Genomic DNA, 20,838 nt, shown 5'->3' on the forward strand with positions numbered 1-20,838 from the left:
AAAAAGTGGCTGAGAACCAGGAAGGGGGCTCTCACACCATATTAAATATGCCTGGCGCTTTGTTTAGCTTCCCAGCCTGTGGTATTTTGCTTTAGTGTCAGAACTGAATATGAACCACAAGTAACTTGTGGAGATTAAATTTTATTTTCCTTGAAAATGTATATACAATTACTCTAATAATATTTACTTAAATTGTCCACATAAACTCATTCACTTGAAGTGCCCTTACAAAAAACCTAATTGCTTTTCATTTTATGTCTCTTCCATTTCCTTACTCTATTATAATTGTCTATGATTCTTTATTCCTGCACTAATATCAAACTCATAGTTGTTTATATCCCTTAATAACTGATAAGCCAGGATTCTCTATTTTTCAACATACTCTGAGTTTTCCTAACTGTATTCTATATTATTTAACAGAATTAAAAATCATCTTGTCCTGCTCCATAAAATTCCTGTTTAGAACTCATGATTGCTTTAAATTTTGCATTTTTTAGAAGAGAAAAGCCATTTTGTAATATTAATAACATGTAGGGGATTCAAGAGATTTGTTTATCCATTTGCTTACTGAAGAATATTTGGTGTACTTTCAGCACTGGCTATTATTAATAAAATGACTATGAAATTCTCAAGAAATCTTCTTATGGACAATGTTTGTATTTATAATATATCAATAGCCACAAATGAAATTTCTATGTGATAGAGTAGACAGGTATTTATTTTTATTAGAAAATTTGAGTTTTTTTTCTAAATTGAGAGTAACATTTTTATCCCTGTTGTGAATATACCATGTATAATAATATATAGGCATTGCATTCTCTACATTTTCAGAAACATTTGGTTTTATCAGTCTCTTTATCCATCTAGTGAGAGATACCTGGCATCTCGCTTTTAGTTTGTATTTCCTTGAGGAAGAGTGTGTCTTGAGTACTTTTTTTAAAAATTATTTTTGTGCCTTCCTAGTATGCATTTTGCTATTCATAGATATTCCTTTGTGAAGCTTCTGTTCTAATCTTTTGCTCATGTTTATTGAATTTCTTGTCATTTCATTATTGACTTGTAGAAATTTGTTGCATAATTCTGGGTTTAAGTCCTCTTGCAAATCTATGTTTTGCAAATATTATTTTCTTGGACTTAATTTTAAAATTTAAATTTAAAATTCTTTTAAAATTTATTTGCTTAATGTTTTATTTATTTTAATGAACAGAATTTTTATGATTTACAATATATTTTTTAAGTCTATTGTTTCTGGATCTATCAAATAAAACTTTTCTTCTCCAAAACTGTGCAAATATTTTCTTCTGAAAAGTTATAGTTTTTAAATTTGTGATAATATATATATATATAATCCATTTCATATTGATTTTTATAAATTTGTAATATGTAAGAAAATATCAAAGAATTGTTCTTTATAAAAAAGGTTTTCAGTTATTCCAGCTCCGATGATTTGAAGATTTTTTTTTCCCCAATGATGACTTTGGCATCTTTTAGAAAATCAAAGTATCATTACATAAAAGTGGATCCATTTCTAACTATTTTCCATTGATCTATTTGTTAGGACTTCAACATACACATTTTGGGGAACATGATTCAGTTTATAACATAGGATCTCATGCTTTCTTGAGAAGGCATTATTCAGCTTTTAGATTTTCAAGTTTTTTTTTTTTTTTTTTTTTCCCTCTGTTCTTCAGAAAGAATTATTTCCATTGGTCATAGCACTCCATTAAGTGCTATGCTTATGTTAGGGCTTCCCTGTTGGCTCAGATGGAAAGAATCCACCTGCAATGCGGGATACTTGACTTCTATCCCTGGGTTGGAAAGATCCCCTGGAGGAGGGCATTGTAACTCATTCCAGCATTCTTGCCTGGAGAATCCCTATGGACAGAGGAGCTTGGCAGGCTACAGTCCATGGGGTCGCAGAGTTGGATACCACTGAGTGACTAAGCAGCAGCAGAGGCAGCAAGCTTAGCTAACTGGATCTCTATTTTGTTATTTCTGTTTGTTTGCTAGGCCCATCCAGTGAAGTTTTTCTTTTCTTTTCTTTTCTTTCTTTTAGATATTCTACTTTTCTATTCTAGAATTATAACTTTATTTTTTGTTATATTTTTTTTTCTCTGCTGTAATTTCCAGACTGGGTTATCTCATGTTAGTCTTTGTTGGTTTTCTTACTTTCTAGACAATCAGCCATATTTTCCTATGTATTTATTTGTTGAGTAATTTTGACTTCTATCTTTGACATTGTTGTTGTTCAGTTGCTCAGTCGTGTCTGACTCTTTGAGTATTTTATTTTATATATTTTTAGAATTTCTACTTTAAGTTCTTTCTGTTCCTCCTATGAATATTGATTTTGCTTTTTAAGCAAGCATTCAATTTTCCCGAACCACAATTTTGTCACTCTTGAGGGTACAGAAGTTCAAATCTCAATATTTTTTAGCCTTTTCTGCAGTTCTTGTAATATGCCTCAGTAATTCAGACTTCAAGGGTAAGTCAGAATCTGGCAAATTCTATATTTAGATGTGGATCTCTTTGTCTCTGGTCCTCTAATTTCCCACTCTAACTGAGAGATATTCCCTCTCAGTATTCTTTGACTCTGGTAATACAAACTTTCTTCTAGTTCTTCAATTGTTTAAGTCTTTTTTTTTTTCTAATAGAATTTGACTTATTCTTTTTGGATATGACTAAGGTTGAATAGCAAGAAAGTATCTGTGAAAGAAGGAACTCTACTTAGTGCTATTGTTTATTCTCAGTTTAACTTTTATTAACTAGTATCTGAGTGCTTTTGATTATGCTTTGTGCCTTCAGGTTTATTTTTGTTTACCAAAATTTATAGGTTTTATGTATGGGAAGAGTGGTCTGATAGAAGATGTTCAGCCATGGCCCTAGTGAAGTATGTTTACGTACAAAGGAAAAGAGTACTACTATTTTATCTCTCAGGTACATTTGACAGTTGAACAAGACCGAGGTTGGACCATTGACCTCTCCCCCTGCCCAGTCAAAAATCCATGCACAATTTTGACTTCCCCAAAACTTAATTACTAATAGACTACTATTGACTGGAAAATTTACCTATAAGCAGTTAACATATATTTTGTATTTTATTCTTATAATAATGTAAGCTAAAGAAAAGAAAATTATAAAGAAGAAAAATTGTTTATAGGCCTGTACTCTGTCAATATCATTAAGTTTACATCATCTATTTATAAGAGGAATTGTCTGTTGATACCTACAATAGTTGTTTTATGATATAAAACACTGTAGATAATATACATATATATTGTGTGTGTGTTAGTCAGTGAGCCATGTCTGACTCTTTGAGACCCCAAGGACTGTAGCCTGCCAGACTCCTCTGTCCATGGGATTTTCCAGGCAAGAATATTGGAGTGGGTAGACATTCCCTTCTCTAGATACATATATTACTACATTAAATTTTTTTAAAAAAGAAATATCTTTTACAGGTATAACAATTCATACACTGTTGATTAAGAAGCAACAACAGGATTGCTTTATTGTAGCCTAGGATAATCTATATGATTTCTTCATGAGGCCTAGCCCATACACTAATGAATGAATCACTATAACATTTGTATGATATACACTATGACAGTCATTTTCATGAAACAGTATTTGGAACATTGTTACATTAAGAAAAAAGTTTATCTGTGATAATAGGCTGACAAGAAGTTTCTTCAATTATAGAGAGAGGTATAACCTAAGGTAATGCAATTCTTTGTAAGCAAAGTAAAATGACAGTAAGAAAATAGAACATTTTTAATTTTATATAAAATATTACTCACCATATGCCTATATAAGGATGGATGGTATAGACATATAATTTATACCTTTGTGACCTACCTGGTTTTATTTTTTCAATAGTTCTAAACTATGTGGTTCATGCTATATAATGTAAATATCTCTGAGGATATAAAGTTAATTGAATGAAGGTCAGAGAACACATATTTATTGCATGATATTATTGAGTTGTACCAAAACAATAGTTCAGGGTTTTTTTTGTGTGTTCTTCTGTTAGAACATTGCTTTTTCATTTTGCTTGACTCTCTGTTAGTTCTTATATATTAGATAAATGAGCCACCTCTCCTAGTCTTGAAGGAATGGCCTCATGCAGGATATAATCTTAATCCTGGCCTAGCTCTAGGTTGTCCTTCAAACATCTGCAATTGGCCAAGCAGCCTATTTTTATTTTTAATGGCCCCCAGTAGTTGAGGGTGTGCCAAGATCTTTCAGTTTGCCAGAAGAGAGGATCTCAGTCTGTATTGAGATGCAGCCTGATTGGGAATACATGCTCAAGCAGCAGCTTTTCAAGTGTACAAATGTATACAGTCCTGTGGGACTACAAGCATAAGCCATGCTGATCTCCAGAACTGGGCAACTGGGTGGTCTGGAGATGATCCCCAGGTATCAGTTACAAAAACTGTGACTCCAGATGACTGTGTAAATTTCTTTCTGGGAGTTATTAATATAAGTATGCTGTAGTGAGGCAGAGGAACACTATGATGATGGTGCCTTCCAGCCTCTAATGTGTATTAAATTAGATATTAATATCTCCCAGGACTTCCCTAGTGGTCCAGTGGTTAAGAATTGATGCTTCCACTGCAGGGGTGCAGGTTTGACCCCTGCTCTATCCCTTGGTCTGGGAATTAGGTCCAATATGCCAGAAAATTAGATGCTTCCATGACAGGTTAATGCTCTAAGATTAGCAAATAAGCCTCCCCATCTATTGTCTCCAGGCTGTGCCCTAAGGCTATGGAGACTGATCCTGCAAGCCATTTAGGTCCTTTCACACATTATTATAGCCTTGGGGTTTTGCAGACTTGAGTCTGCCTCTTTGGATTTCAAAGCTATATGTATTAGGGATTCATCTTTTAGAAGCAGGTTTGAAAAGCTGAGGTGTTGTAGGGAAAGAGCAAATTAGCGAAGATGGCTTGGTCAGGCTCTCTCGCCCCATGGCCTCTCGCTTTTGCCCCACATTTTGTAAATAATGATATGTAACAGCTGAGATCACTTATTGCATGTGCATGCATATCATGAGCTTTATATAACAACTGAGATCACCTATAGGACTGCGCATGCCCCTCAGGAGGTACTTATTTGGTCACAGGTTGTGTTGTTGTAAAGCAGCGGCATTACTGCTGCGTGGCTGCGTCTGCAGGGTCAGCTATGAGAGGAGAGAATTGTGGTATGGCTGTCATGCCGGCCAGAACAGAATAAGTGTGTCTGCGATTGCTAGGGCTCCTGGCGTCTCCTTCCGGCCTCTTAGCTAGCGCCTTGCCTACCCTGGATTCAGCGAACAGTGCGGGCAGTGGCTACAGCAAGACAATTGGCGTCACCAGCAGGATCAGCTATACGGGTGTCCAAAGTGCGGTTCAAAGCTTTCACTTTTCAGCGTGGAGTTCCCTCCTGATTATAGGTCTCAGTGCCAGGGATGGGGCTTATGGAGAGATTGTGTCCCAGCCTCCTCAATAGATATGAGCTTTCTCTCATTGGCTCCTCAACTAGAAGTGGCTCAGAATTTTTCTTTTTTTAGAGAGAGGGACTTTTTTTTTTTTTTAGAAAGATTTGTTGAGTCTCTGAAAAGAGGTGAGTCCAGGATCCTCCTAAGTAACCCCTGGAACTGGACCCCCCCAAAAAATATTTTAAAATGTCTAAAGAAATATACAGTAGGCATTTACATATGTTCTCTTGCACTTTCCACATTTTAAAGCATTTATTAAAATTTGTGTTAGGTAATTCGGAAAGAATATATCAGCAGGTCCACCCCCAGCAAGGGTTCTTCTGCCAGGTGTCTTTTGAGCCTATGGAATGAGACTGAGTTCAGTTCAGAGGCAAAAGAGATCTTTATCAAAGAATGGAAAAATGCAAACTCCTGCTCTAGAGCAGTGCCAGGGACCAAGGGTTCCAGAGGATAGTTGGGAGATGATCAAGCATGTTACATTTATCGTGCACTTTATTTCTAATCTAATGCCACCACTGATCTGGCAGCATGAACTCGTCAGCCTGGAGGTTGGGGACTCCTGCTCCAGAAGAAACGCTGTCCTCAAGAGCCTGCAGGTGGGACTGTTTTGCAGGTTTCTGTCAGTGAGGAGGGGGCGGGGTTCTTGCCTATGAGGCGCAGGCGAGTTGCTTACCACCCCATACCCAGGTGCCTGGCCCAGCTTCTCTGCACAGGGCCATCGCCATCTTGAATTGAGGCACTGCACAGCGCTTGTCCTGCGGGCACACCGCGCTGGTGTGTTAAGTGCAGCAGTTTCTCTATGGAAACTCTAACTGGACTTGTTACTTGCAAGGCCTCTGCACGCAACACTCTATAGGTAAGAAAAACCAGTTGTTGTTACTGTTTAGTCGCTAAGTCATGTCCAACTCTTTTGTGACCCCCATGTATTGCAGCACGCCAGGCTCCTCTGTACATGGGATTTCTCAGGCAGGAATATCAGAGTGAGTTGTCATTCCCTTCTCCAGGGAATATTCCAGATCCAGGGATCAAACCCACATCTCCTGCATTGGTGGGCAGATTCTTTACTGAGCCACCAGGGAAGCCCAGATGAAACTAGACTAAGCCCTAAAGAAGAGGTTAGACCTCATCACCTGGATTACATCTTATTTTTTCACCCATGGAGACCAGTCAGCTTTGCCAGTGACAGAACTATCCATAAATTGAATTGGCAGCTGGAAATGAGGTAAGTGACAAAGATGACTAAAGGTTTATTCATGATTTGTGTGCATATTAGGGCCAAAATCTATACCATGGGAGTCTAGATTGAATAAGGCTCACCAGGACACTGTGGTAATAAAATGCACCATTTTCCTGTTAGTTTAGTGACATCTGTTGATGGAACAGTCATAGTGAATGTATAACTGTTGTATATTTAGGTCTAGATCGTAAATGAGTAATGATGTCATGGAAGTAATATCTGAAGCCATATATTTGGTTAAACTCACCCAGGGGTAAAATTACAAGAAAAAAAAAAGTTAAAAATCCATACCTATACATTCACTTATCATCTAAAAGAAGAGAAACTAACACATTCCTTAGTATAGAGGTAAGTATATATTATGTATCTTTAGAAAGTTCAGGTACAGCATATGTAACATTCTGAATATGGGCTTAAAAACCTGGATCAGGAGTTGGCTGCCATAATAGGTCTTATTAGTCAAGGCAGGTAACATTTCAGAACTTCAGTTTTCACCCTCTGTAAAAGTTATCTACTTTGTCAGGTTAAAAGCTCTTTTTTTTTTTTTTTTTTTTTCCATTAGGCAGTGAAGAAAGGAAAGTATATCAGAATGAGAAAGTATATCAGATGAGTTAAAAAGAAGGGCTTCACGTACCTTCAGCTTTTTCCCCAGGATATCCAGCTACCCCAGAGACAGTTCTGAAACCAGAGGGAGGCTCATTTGTATACACTTACTTGGTCATGGCTTGTTAAAGGTACAAAATTCTCCACAAGCTTACCACCCTATGTTGGCTTTGCTTTTCTCTATCCCATCAGGGATCAACATAGGAAACTGCTGTTTCCCAGAGGGAGCACACGACCTATTCCTAAGCTGCTCTTCTCCCAAATGGTAAGATGTGAATCAGTCACTTTATCTTTAATTGTAGTAGTGTATGTATATTCATATGTCTATTGAAAATGAAATATTCTAGCAGTGCCAAGTACTTCTGAAAGTGCCATTCAGACATATGGTACAATATGTTTATACCTTTTGCAGACCATCTGCTGTCTAGGCTCAATTGCACATTTATTTTACTTTTAATTCACAAAGAAAATGGAAAATAGAACTGGCCCATGTATCGCAATTTGGCTGGGCTTTAAGCAGGTGCAAATTCAATAAGAAAACGTATTTGGAACTATAAAAACCTCACTTGTCTGTCCCCATGTGGGTATATATTCTTTCCAAACCAATGCAAATGTCTCAGTTTTTTATGTTTAGATCTGTTGCACTGTGTTTTAATGGGGTCAGATGGGATGAGACTGATTTAGAAACCAGTGAACTCTATATCCTTTTGCTAAAGAATAAGGACTGTGTATAATAATGCTTGCAATACAATTTTCTTGGTGTCACCCAGGTTTTATACTTAGAAGTAACAATTATGAAAACTTGATTCTTTCTAAATAATTTTCCTTTTAATATAGTATATGCCCTACACAGAATGAAAATACATGAGATTTCCATAGGCAAATCATCTTGCTTGTTAAAATGTGAAAATTTGTCAGAAACCAAGTCACAGTTACATACCACAAGAAAGAAAAAGAGAAACGAAGGTAATGAGGTAATATACTCATGTAGCAATGAAGACATACTTGCAATTTATTTATTCTTAACTATGATACAAAGTATTTTTCAATAATAAGTTCTTTCCTGGTACTTTCCTGGCCTTCCAGTGGTTAAGACTTCAGTTTCCAATGCAGGTGGTGCTGGTTTGGTACCTGGTTAGGGAACTAAGATCCCACATGACTTGTGGACAAAAAATCAAAATATGAAACAGAAGCAATATTGTAACAAATTTAATAAAGACTTTAAAAATGACCGACATCTAAAAAAACCTTTAAAACAAATATTAGTTCTTTCCAAAACTGCTCAGATGTTTTAATTATTGACTCTGCTGCTGCTGCTTCTAAGTCGCTTCAGTCGTGTCCGACTCGGTGCGACCCCATAGACGGCAGCCAACCAGGCTCTGCCGTCCCTGGGATTCTCCAGGCAAGAACACCGGAGTGGGTTGCCATTTCCTTCTCCAATAATTATTGACTCTAAGTAATCTTTTAATAACTAATGTTTTGGGTTGAGTTTTAATATAACTCTTTCAATTTTAATATGAGATAACTTTTTCAAAATTTCAAAGCTATTTTTTTTGACAGAAAATGTTTGAATATTTAAATTTGACGTGCTTTAACCTAAAATATTCTTCACTGTCTAGGTTCTTTAGGTAGAAATTGTTGGTGAATTTTTCAGATAGAGGCTAAATATATCATATGTCAATAGGAGACACTTCTTTCACTGATATGGTCACTTGATAAATGAAGGATATATATCAAGGGTCACTTGATACATGTAAATTTTTTTTTTTTTTTTTATAAAATTTGTCCTCAAAATGTTTTGTCTGTGAGGTCGGATGTATCATTTGTGGCGAATACATACATACATAGATGTGATATAAATAAATGATGCCTCAGAAAGAAGAGTGAAGTGTGAAGTCGCTCAGTCGTGTCCGACTCTTTGCGACCCCATGGACTGTAGCCTATCAGGCTCCTCTGTCCATGGGATTTTCCAGGCAAGAGTGCTGGAGTGGATTGCTATTTCCTTCTCCAGGGGATCTTCCTGACCCAGGAATCGAACCCGGGTCTCCCGAATTGCAGGCAGACGCTTTATTCTCTGAGCCACTAAGAAAGTACAGGTATATTGTGGGAACACAGGTGTAGGTTACTTTTCAGTTTCAATGGCTACACAATACTATTTTAACAGAAAAGAGTGGGGATCCGTAGAGATTTCCTAAGGAAAACCATTCTATCGATAAAAGTAAGTCTTGATTGAGTATTTGCCATATGACATGTTGAAATGAGGAATAATAATAATAATATAATAATAAACAAGAGCTGAGACTAACTAGTTTCATGTGGAATATTTAAATAAAAACTTGCATTACTTTCAAACCCTTACTACTTCTAAAATTTAAAGGCAAAGCAAAATGAAAACCAGTGGCATTGATTTAAAATTTTTGCCAAATCAAGGAAGCATTAACACCTTTAATCAGGATGGTGAATAGGTTTAATCTCATGGACAACTTCTGTCAATTGATACTGGTCTTCAAAAATGCTACCCTGCGAATCATTTGGGTTCTTCTCTTATGGTCATTGGAAGCAAATACAATGATTATTCATGTTGCCTTCCAAGATCCTTTAAAACACACTTTTCAAACTATCTTTAATTAACAGCTCCAACCATTCCCCCAGTAATATAAGACTTCTATTTGGAGTGAAACTGAATCCTTTTACTACCATAATTTCTTTGTATTCAAATAAGTTAACATGGATTAAAAGTTATCCCACAAAAAATTAAATCAGCTAATTAAACATCCTGACTTTACAAGAAATCCTGATGTTACTAGATTCCTCTGTCTTTCTCTAAAGTGGCTACAGGGGGAAATGATGCTTTAATTCTAGATATGAGAATATAAAGATGGGGCTGAATTATATTTAGTGGCAGTGTTATTTGAACTGTAGCTATATGGGAATAAGTTTTAGCATTTGTTACTGAATTTCTGTCTCTCAATTGAATCATACAAAAATCAGCTTTGTTTTCTGCCTTTTTCTTCTGCATTGTTCTTACTATGTGGGACTTCCCAGGTGGAGTAGTGGTAAAGAACCTATCTGCCAGTGCCGGAGACATAAGGTACATGGGTTTGATCCCTGGGTCGGGAAGATCCCATGGAGGAGGAAATGGCAACCAGTATCCTTGCCTGAAAATCCCATGAACAGAGGAGCCTATCAGGCTATAGTCCATAGAGTCACACTGAGTTGGACATGACTGAAGCAACTTAGCCTGCACGCACCCATCTGTAATGTTTGTTTGTTCACATTATTCTTTGAAAATGAAACACACGGTGGGAATAAGTTATTATTTGGGATGGTATTTGTTTACCTAATAATCTTGACATGGGTCTATATGGTGTAAAAATAGATGTATTTAACAGGAGTCTTCTAAATTTCAAGCGTAAAATATAAGTTTAGAGTAACTAAACTCTTATTGAGGAAGTAAAGTGAAAGTTGTTTAGTATAATTGAATATATATTTAAGGTCTATATATATACACACATATATTTAGATTAATCATTTATACATTGTATGTAAAATATACATATGTATGTGTGTCTGTGGTAAAACTGACATGTGTGTACATACATAAAAGTGTACCTTACAACATTTACAAATAATATATGGCATGGGTTTGGTCAATGCAATGTTTAGGTAGCTTTGGCTTACTAAAACATCTTTGTGAATTCACACAAAAACAACTTGAAATTGAATATTTGCAATCCAGATTCCTCAATTTCTACTGATACACCTCTTGTTGACCTTGATGGATGTTCGAACTTGATGTCATCAAAATCAATGCTGATATTAAAAGGAACTTTAGGAGCCCTGTCAAAATTAGCTAAAAGGTCATTCTCCATGGCAAACATCAAGTATGTAGCAGTGGAGACCACTGCTCATAAAGCAAGAGAAAATATATTCTCCAATCATCTACTTTACCCAGGAAATGATATTTCCCTTACTGCCACACAGAAACTTTCTGTTAAAGTTGCTTTTTTTTTTTTCATAGCTGTAATTTATTTGGCATCTTCTATGAGTCTGTTGCTAGGTTAGAGAGTCTAGAATGCATTTACTTTCCAACTCTAACCCCTATTCATACCCTAACTCATGCTGTCATGGTGTTTAAGCCTTAATTTTAGGTCAATAAAAAGTTTTTTGGTTTTTTTAATGTTTCTTTATGTCAAGAATGTCATTTGTGTGTGTGTGTGTGTTTATTCATTAAAACAATGACCTCCAGTCAGTACTCATGGTTATTTCCTGCTCCAGGGAGTTTTTATCTTCTCCTTCTTAAAATGTCTGCTCTTCAAGATCTTTGTGTATCACAACACGCCAAAGACAATTCACAGATGAGACAAATGAGTCTTAAGCTGTGCTATGAAATCTTGCATTTTTGTCAAGATTTTATTGTATCATTAAACATGAAAAATAATAACTTGAAAATCAGGTACCTTTATCTTTAAAACACTGTTTCATTGATTTCCCTTTTCTCTGGTTACGAGTGTGAATTCTGAATAGAAAAGACTGATTTTCTTTCTGAACCAAGATTTTTAAAAACATAGATGCTTTTTTCTTTTTTTCCTACTTTAACATGTATATTTAGGAATTTAAAAGGAAATGAGTATGTATCTCTATTTTATTGTCATTAGTTTCACTAGAGACTTGGTTTATCCATTCAGTTACTGGACTTAAGCCTTTCTGTAGAGTATCACTCCAATTATACCTACCTGTCTTCCTGTCTTGCAAAATTCCTTTTATACATATGATTCATTTCTTGGATCTACCTTTTACGTGATTTTTGTTTTTCTCATGATTTCCATTTCTTTGATCTCATGCTTCAGGATTGTGTGGTTGTTCTTACTGTTAATTTGTTTAATTATTTTGACAACTGTTTCTTCCTCTTGTATTTTCTTGAACACTAATTCATTTCATAGTAGAGACCATTCTCTTTCAAGTTGTCTACATATTTTTAATGAAATCATGTTTCTTCAGTTGTACAAAGTGGTTTGGTGTTTGAATTTCATTCATTTGATAGTTACTGTAATTTCAGGACTTTTTCCATTAGTTTCATTTCAACAGAAGCTATCTGTTATGCTTGTTCATACAGGTCTCCCACATTCAGTTTGTGTAAATTATAATTTTTGCTGATTTATTATTGACTCCGTATGAGTATCACAGTTTTTAAGAATTTTTTAGTAGTAGTAAGCCAATGGCAATCAGTTAAGAGAGTTCCATGGCTGGCATCTCTTCAGAAATAATCATTATAAACCAAAACATTATCTGGAACAAATGAATCTGAACTCATTTGTATTTCATAAATAATAAAGTAACACTGTAACAATATTAATAACTATATTTTTAATATAGTATGACAAATCTTTTTATATTGACATTTACCATATGAATATTTTATCTATATAATAATGCCTAAAACCAATATAATACAATTGGTGAACAGTGGCTACACATAGGTTATGTAACTTGAATGAAGCTCCATAACTAAGTATTCAATTTAGAATGATGGGTCTCCTAATTACATGCTCTATCTGTATTTTGCACCTTGCTGTTACTTATTGCCACTGTTATGTCAATATGTTTTAATATCTTTTAAATAGATTTTAATACCTTGAATGTTTTAATATCTTTCATTTGTTTTAATAGGTAAAGCTTCAAATACTAGATTTTTCCAGACCAATGAAAGGACTCATCATAACCGTGTACCCTATATAGTATTCTTTTATATATAAGGATATATATATGTATACATACATATACATATATATATGGATATATATATACAGATATGCATATATATGTATGGATATCCATATATATATGGATATCCATATATGTATGGATATATATGGATATCCATGTATGGATATATATGGATATGCTGGGAGGGATTGGGGGCAGGAGGAGAAGGGGACGACAGAGGATGAGATGGCTGGATGGCATCACTGACTCGATCGACGTGAGTGTGAGTGAACTCCGGGAGTTGGTGATGGACAGGGAGGCCTGGCGTGCTGCGATTCATGGGGTCGCAAAGAGTCGGACACGACTGAGCGACTCATCTGATCTGATGCATACATATATACAAGAATAAACAGAAGAACTATACAAAAAAGATCTTCATGGACCAGATAATCACAATAGTGTGATCACTCACCTAGAGCCAGACATCCTGGAATGCAAAGTCAAGTGGGCCTTAGGAAGCATCACTACAGACAAAGCTAGTGAAGGTGATGGAATTCCAGTTGAGCTATTTCAAATCCTAATAGATGATACTGTGAAAGTGATGCTTCTCTCAATATGCCAGCAAATTTGGGAAACTCAGCAGTGGCCACAGGACTGGAAAAGGTCAGTTTTCATTCCAATCCCAAAGAAAGGCAATGCCAAAGAATGTTCAAACAACTGTACAATTGCACTCATTTCACACGCTAGCAAAGTAAGGCTCAAAATTTCCCAATACAGGCTCCAACAGTAAATGAACCATGAACTTTCAGATGTTCAAGCTGGTTTTAGAAAAGGCAGAGGAACGAGGGATCAAACTGCCAACATCCACAGGATCATCAAAAAAGCAAGAGAGTTCAAGAAAATCTTCTACTTCTGCTTATTGACTATGCCAAAACCTTTGACTGTGTGGATCTCAAAACTCTGGAAAATTCTTCAAGAGATGAGAATCCCAGACCACGTTACCTGCCTCCTGAGAAATCTGTATGCAGGTCAGGAAGCAACAGTTAGAACTGGACATGAAACAACAGACTGGTTACAAATCAGGAAAGAAGTACACCAAGGCTGTATATTGTCACCCTGCTTGTTTGCCTTAAATGCAGAGTACATCATGAGAAACACTGGGCTGGTTGAAGCACAAGAAGGAATCAAGATTACTTGGAGAAATATCAGTAACCTCAGATATGCAGTTGACACCACCCTTATGGCAGAAAGTGCAGAGGAACTAAAGAGACTCTTGATGAAAGTGAAAGAGGAGAGTGAAAAAGTTGGTTTAAAACTCAGAATTCAGAAAACTAAGATCATGGCATCCGGTCCCATCAATTCATGGCAACTAGATGGGCAGACAGTGGAAATAATGAGAAACTTTATTTTCTTGGGCCCCAAAATCATTGCAGATGATAACTGCAGCCATGAAATTAAAAGACACTTGCTCCCTGGAAGAAAAGCAATGACAACCTAGACAGCATATTAAAAAACAGAGATATTGCTTTGCTAACAAAGGTCTGTCTAGTCAAAGCGATGGTTTCTCCAGTAGTAATGTATGGATGTGAGAGTTGGACTGTTGAGAAGACTGAGTGCCAAACGTGTTGGAGAAGACTCTTGAGAGTCTCTTGGCCTGCAAGGAGATCAAACCTGTCAATCCTAAACGAAATCAGTCCAGAATATTCATCAGAAAGACTGTTGCTGAAGCTGAAACTCCAATACTTTGGCCACCTGATGTGAAGAACCTACTCATTGGAAAAGACCCCAATGCTGGGAAAGATTGAAGGCACGAGGAGAAGAGGACCACAGAGGATGAGATGATTGTATGGCATCACTGACTCGATGGACATGAGTTTGAGTATGATCTGGGTGTTGTTGATGGACAGGGAAGCCTGTTGTGCTGCAGTCCATGTGGTCGCAAAGAGTCGGACATGACTGAGTGACTGAACTGAATGTATGCATACATATATATCTATCCTTTTGATAATTAAGTAACTGATAAATCTAAATAAAGCATGTTTCCATACTTCATATGTGTTCTTTCCTTGTAGGTTTTTTTTCTTTATGCATATACCGACATTGGGCAAAGGCTCTTTTTAGTATTTTATACCATAGAATTTTTGCAGCAATTAAGAACAGAAACCTGCTTTGCACAATGTCTAGTGTGTGCTAAGTGCCCAGCTAACGGTAAACTAAAACCAATAATCAAATAATATTAAGGTAAATCATTTTCTAGCAAACTGTTCCTCTAATTGCATTCAACATTATTCAGACTAATTTATCAATTGAAAACAACTAAAGATGTTGGATTAAAATATCTTTACAAATCTTACTGATAAATCAAAGACTGATAAAATAACAAGAAATCATCAGGCAAAATATAACAGAAGGCAAGAATTCACTCTTAAGTATATATAGAGCCTGAGCTCATATGCCAATCTTGCAGTAATTGAGCTTTTGAGAATCTAATAGGGCAAGGGAGATTGAAGTATAAGCATAAAGCCTTGTAAGGTTACTAAGCCATGTGCAAATTCCCTAAATTAAGGTTGCACTCCTAGGGTAAACTTGAACCGAAATAAATATACCCCATCCCAAGCCTCAGAAACTTAAAGACAAATACAGACTTCCATATGATTTAACACCCTAAGGACACATTCTGGGAGAACCAAGGGAAATCAGATATCAAATCTGGTCAAGGAGGTATCTAAATCATCATTGTGCCTACTGGAACTATCAGACACAGATTGTAAAAATAAATAATTTTTATGATGTTAAAAAGACAAACCTTGGCCATATTTGCAGAGAACAAGAATTATATGATTTGAAAAATATTCAAATAAAACGTATATTTTTTAAAAATATATGACCAAATCAAAACTCAGTGATTAATTTTGACAGCAGACTGGGATTTCCCTGGATATTAAGTGATTAAGAATCTGTGTTTCTTCTGCAAGGGGCATGGGTTCAATCCCTGGTCAGGGAACTAAGATCCTGCATTCTGTGCAGTGCAGCTAAAAAAAAAAAAAAAAGTATTTTAGCGGACTAAAAAAAATATTGGACATTAGGTCACAATAAATCATCTAGATAGAGCATTCAGACTCAAAACAATAAAAGTATGGAATAGCAGTAATGAAAATGTGCAGGACAAAATGAAGTCTATATTGTTTAATGAGAGCTATAGGCAAAAAAGACAAGGGGCAGAGACAATATTAGAAAAGACAATAACTAAGGATTTTCCAGAAATATTATATTAGAAAGGCATAACAACTCACAGCCAGCTGAATGACCGTAAATCATCAGCATCTACTTTGGAAATTCAGGTATCTTTTTCCTTAAAGTTCTGTATTGATCTTTCCACTTGGCCTGAGCCATTTCTCAAGATGCAGTAAAACACATTTGTAATGGTGCAAACTCTACTTTGGCTTCTGAGGAGGAAGTATAGCACAATTCTCATCAGAATCCTAGCCAGTTATTTTGAAGTTGACCTGAATGCCTTCAAGGACCCAACTTTTGTTAAGCTATAGTAAGGGATAGATTTTATATCATCTTTTCTGATTGGATGACTCTGCTGTAGAGAATTGGAGAAGGAAATGGCAGCCCGCTCCAGTATTCTTGCCCTGAGAATCCCCTGGGCAGAGGAGCCTGTCAGGCTACAGCCCATGGGGTTACAAGAGTTGGATACAACTTAACGACTAAACTGCCACCACTGTAAAGAATAATGGCCATAGTGGCTACACAAATTATGAATCTGTTATCCTTCTAGGAATTTTCCCCAAGCAAACAAACAAAATTATATTCTCTATAGATTTTCCCAGCCAACTGAAGGATAATTGATCTACATGGGGGAATTTCTTAGATATGTGAGGTCTCTTAAGGTCATCTCTAAGGTGGAAACAGTTGTGTTTAGGGAAGAAAGGTGATTAATGATTGGTTTTCCCAAAAGAAATATGATTCAAAAGGTGCATATGGTACTCTGTGAAGAACATGTTTATTTTGTTGGGATTTAATCAGCTGCAGGTCACAGGTTGATAGTGCGGTCAGCATAGCCTGCCAGCCAATTGGTAAACTTTGTAATAACCAGTTACTCAGTTTGTGTAACTGAACCTAGTTCTTGTATTTGGAGGGACTGCCTGAGGGCATTTAATGCAATCTGTCCTCTTTATCAAGACAGATACTAGGTAGTATCCCTGTGTCACATTTCAGTATCTATAACTAATTTTTTCTCTAATAAATTGCTCACAGCTAAACTTTTAACAAAAAAGGGTTAGATGGAAGAAAACATCATTTTCATAAAGCATAATTGGAAGTAACTTTGAGTCCATTTGCTGCCTTTTGACTGTATTTTCATATGAAGAGTGTGTCAACCAGGCTGGTGTGAGGTTGGTGATAGTAGAAAGATGTATCATCTCCAGGAATGAAATGGGTGGGATAGAATTCACTCATGTGTCTCTAACTGAGATGGGATGGTCACTTTCTGAAAAGAGCTGGATTCAATGACCAAGTTACTCTAATGAGGTAAATTAAGAAGAGGTGAAGTAGAAATCTGTTTAAACTAATTGGTAAGGAAACTGTTCCAACACTTAATAATAGCAGATGCTTGCAGATAATGGGAAGCATGGAATTTCCATCAAAGAGCTTGACTATAAGCTCATTGTTGAATGACTTTTCCAATAAATTGCATACTATTTCCAGAGTACAAGTGGTCTGAAAACCCCAAAAGAGAAAAGAAAATAAATCTTAAAGCCAAAGAATTAAAAAAAAATTATTTAGAAGTACCAGCTACATTGACTTCTCTACAGTAAAAGAAGAAGAAAAAAGAATGGAATAATATAATTTTGTATATTGAAAGAAAATCATTCCTAAATTGGACATTTATACTGCACACAATTATCTTTTAAGAGGAGAGGCATTTATCACTGGTTGGATAATACTAAGGAGGAGAAAAGGAAAATGATCCAGGATGTGGCACTGGTGACTGAAAGTGAAGTGTAAAGAGTAATGAAGAGGCAGAGTTTTATATATGATGGAAGTTAAGCAGGTATAAATTCAAATTAGAATTTTACAGCCTTAGGATGTTAAATGCAATTCCTGTGATTAAAAACTGTTAAGATGCCTTTTCGTATATGTTGATGTGCTAATGATTTAAAAATACTGACAAGCCCAAGACTGGTAGTAAGCAGAAATGTTTTAACATGGATGCACTAATAGTAGAAACTTAAATTGGAAATGGTTTGGCTTTATACAAGAATGGTGAACATGTGAATTCCCTAAAATCAAGCTATTCCACTCCTCATACTAAAGAAATGGCAGCCCACTCCAGTATTACTGCCTGGAAATTCCCATGGACAGAGCAGTCTGATGGGCTACATTCCATGGAGTAGCGAGGTGTTGGACACGATTTAACGACTAAACAGCAGCAGCAGCAGCAGCAGCATAATAAAGTTAGCAGAATTTAGAGTACCAGGATGGATGTATAAGAATAATTAGAGGAAGATTCTGAAATAGGGAAAATTTTTTAAATAGAGTGAATATATAAGTTGTTATTAATTTATAAATATCAAGAAAATTAAAAACAAACCAAGACTGCATTTCAGTGAAAATAAACTCGTTACATAAAACAATTGAAAGAATTTTAAAAATATATTGTCAGTTGAAAGGACAAAGAAAAATGACTGCCTAGAGTATGGAATCTCTATGTAAAATGTTCAGTAATAGACAGTATTAAACTCGAAAGTTTTAAGGATAAACACAGAGGAAAACCATAGAGGCAAGTAAGAAAATGAGTATCACAAGATCAATGTAATGGTAACTTCTAAGAGTAGCTAAGTTTGTGCTTGGAAATAGTCATGAGGTGAAGGAAGAGGACTGTGAGTTGCTGTTGATATTTTATTTCTTGATTCAGGGTGGTGTGTTTGATTTATTCATTAAACAGTATAATTCATTATTTTATTATGTGTATCAAACATTATTAAATATGATCCAAGTAAATATTTTCTTTCCATTACTCTTCCTATTCTCTTTAACTACTGATACATCTAAAAATAAGTATATGTGTCATTACATTCAGGGTCTTTAATAAGTATTTTACCTATAAATTTGAAAGATTATCACAACATGGAATTTTTTTTTAACTTTACAATATTGTATTGGTTTTGCCGTATATCAAAATGAGTCCGCCACAGGTATACACGTGTTCCCCATCCTGAACCCTCCTCCCTCATCCCTCCCCGTACCATCCCTCTGGGTCATCCCAGTGCACCAGTCCCAAGCGTCCAGTATCGTGCATTGAACCTGGACTGGCAACTCGTTTCATATATGATATTATACATGTTTCAATGCCATTCTCCCAAATCATCCCACCCTCTCCCTCTCCCACAGAGTCCAAAAGACTGTTCTATACATCAGTGTCTCTTTTTCTGTCTCTTTTGCTGCCTCATATACAGGGTTATTTTTACCATCTTTCTAAATTCCGTATATATGCGTTAGTATACTGTATTGGTGTTTTTCTTTCTGGCTTACTTCACTCTGTATAATAGGCTCCAGTTTCATCCACCTCATTAGAACTGATTCAAATGTATTCTTTTTAATGGCTGAGTAATACTCCATTGTGTATATGTACCACAGCTTTCTGATCCATTCATCTGCTGATGGACATCTAGGTTGCTTCCATGTCCTGGCTATTATAAACAGTGCTGTGATGAACATTGGGGTACACGTGTCTCTTTCCCTTCTGGTTTCCTCAGTGTGTATGCCCAGCAGTGGGATTGCTGGGTCATGAGGCAGTTCTACTTCCAGTTTTTTTAAGGAATCACCACACTGTTCTCCCTAGTGGCTGTACTAGTTTGCATTCCCACCAACAGTGCAATTTTTACAGTACCTTTAGAGAGCACTGAAACCAAATTTTTTCCAGTGAAAATTTTGTGTATAAAATAACACCCAAAGGCAGAAAGAAGCAGCATGATCTAAATTCCCAAGTAGTCATGAATATAGTGACTTTGAGACATATGCCTGGAATATTTTAAGAACTGAGAAAAATAGAGATTTGAATACATATGTACACAAGTTATACTGTTAAAAATTGTGCATATAAAAGTAAAACATATTCTAAATTAGCAAAAAAAGCCTACAAACACAAATTAATTTTAGGTTTATATTTCAGGAGTGGTTTGCACAAATATATATACATAATTATTCTTTATAAATATGATCAATTGATTATTCATAATTCCAGTTGTAGTATATAATGAAATACCCTTAAAGCTGAACATATGGATTTTTCTTACCTTAGAGACCATGGTATTTTTCTATTTAGTTTGCAAAAGCTTATTGCAAAAAAAAAAAAAAGCATATGCAAAAAAATTTTTTTTGGTAAACCTTTTAAGTATTTATTTAGCACCCATTACCATGATATTTTTTACAAACCACTTAAACATTTCTTTAGCATTCATTACCAAAATAGTTCTATAAACAGCTATGTATATAAATATATATACGTGCATGCTCATGTGATCAGTTGTATCCTATTCTTATTGATCACAAGGACTGTAGCCTGCCAGGCTCCTCTGTCCATTGAATATTCTGGGCAGAAATAGTGGAGTCAGTTGCTATTTCCTAGTCAAGGGGATCTTCCCGACCCAAAAATTAAACCTGTGTCTCAAGTCTCCTGAATTGGCAGGCAGATTCTCTACCACTGAGCCACCTGGGAAGCCCGTATATATGCATACCTGCATATTAAATTATTCCCATATTATAAATGATAAATTGATTTGATAAATTATCCAGTCACTGATTGTGATCCTAA

The 20,838-nt window shown here is 35.8% G+C and overlaps 1 long non-coding RNA gene across 2 annotated transcripts in view; it reads left to right on the forward strand.

Moving 5' to 3' along the window:
• The first annotated feature begins 5,099 nt into the window (after positions 1 to 5,099).
• The window catches only part of LOC123328972, a 47,574-nt gene continuing 31,835 nt past the window's right edge, over positions 5,100 to 20,838 (forward strand). For both annotated transcript variants that reach the window (XR_006544015.2, XR_006544016.2), the window contains exons 1-4: positions 5,100 to 5,374; positions 5,998 to 6,326; positions 6,475 to 6,692; positions 7,503 to 7,575. This is a non-coding gene — a long non-coding RNA (uncharacterized LOC123328972). The remainder of the gene's footprint in view (positions 5,375 to 5,997; positions 6,327 to 6,474; positions 6,693 to 7,502; positions 7,576 to 20,838) is intronic.

Source organism: Bubalus bubalis, chromosome 13 (assembly GCF_019923935.1).
Source record: "Bubalus bubalis isolate 160015118507 breed Murrah chromosome 13, NDDB_SH_1, whole genome shotgun sequence".
Lineage (NCBI taxonomy): Eukaryota > Metazoa > Chordata > Mammalia > Artiodactyla > Bovidae > Bubalus > Bubalus bubalis.